A 1,461-nucleotide genomic window follows, 5' to 3' on the forward strand; every position below is an offset into this window, starting at 1 on the left:
CAATTTTACAATATAATTAATATTTTGAAAACTATATAAAACTTAACACGAAAGTTTGAATGAAATATTGATTTATAATTTTTAAATTTCGATGAGCTCTAAAGTTTTAACGATGGTGTCTCTATTATTTTATCTTTGTTATTATGTTTATCAAACGAATAAAATTATGTAATGCACTCAAACCATTATATGATTTATAAAAATAAACATATTAATAAATAAAACATAAAGTGAAGATATTTAATTATTATTTTTAAATGGACCCCTTATCATTATAGCCCTTAAAGAGTCACACTTGCAGCACCCTTTTAGACCAACCATATTGTAAGGAGAATTAGATGTTACTCAAATTTCTATATGTAGAGTGAGACCAAAAGAATTCAATGATAAATGATCATTACTTTATAAATAAATGAACATAATATAAGATGTATTATTATGACATCATTTAATCTATTTAATATATCTCACTCAATTAGACTAAAACTAGGTTGTTGTTTGTTTAAATGGAATTATACTCCCATTAATTGAACTTATTTTGTTGTTTAGCAAGCAACATCTTTTAATTGTTTGCATTTACACATAAACATGGTAAACATTTTGCTTTGGATCGATGTGAAGATGGGCAATAATTTAATTGTTTTTTCAGACTGAGTTTCTAACCTCATTTGTTGTCTCAATATTGTTTTGTAATGATTTATTGCCTTTTTCTTTCTTGTTTTCTCCTTTTGAACTTTCTGTAACTATTTTCTTCATTTCATAAATCTTTTAGCTTTTGCCGACTAAAAATAAAACACACTTGGCAAGTTCTCTCGTTTTGTATCTTGTGAGAAGTTGCTTATAAATATGGCATTATATCACCCATTTGAGAGCTGAAGCACACAGTGCATACAGCATACGAGGAATGGTGTTTCATGTCTCTGGCATCTTATGAATATAAATTTTGATACATTAATTACTAATATTGCTCTAAAGTTTCAACTTAACATAAACCAACAACACTGTAATATAATAAAATATTTAAATTGATTCCATACTTCAAATCCAACTTTTTTATGAATTAATAAAATTAAAAAAAATTGTACACCCGTGTAAGGTATACGTTCTAATCTAGTATGAAGTATCTCCTATAATAAGTATAAACATAACATTGATGACTGGGTTACTATTCATTTCTTTGACTTATGATTCATTTTGGATACTACTTTTTTTTATTCAAATGCTTTTTGCCACCTCAATTTATTTCATACAAAGTTATCTATTATACATCAACACAAATAATCTTTTTATATCATTTTTATATTATATACAAGACAGTGATTTTGGAAACTAGTTTTTATTTATTCAGATTGTCTTTTTATGAGCAGCTATTCTATATTCTATATTATATATATATATACATTTATATATGTATATATATTATATATATATATTTATATATGTTTATATATGTATATATAT

The sequence above is a fragment of the Lupinus angustifolius genome, chromosome LG19 (assembly GCF_001865875.1).
Source record: "Lupinus angustifolius cultivar Tanjil chromosome LG19, LupAngTanjil_v1.0, whole genome shotgun sequence".
Classification (NCBI taxonomy): domain Eukaryota; kingdom Viridiplantae; phylum Streptophyta; class Magnoliopsida; order Fabales; family Fabaceae; genus Lupinus; species Lupinus angustifolius.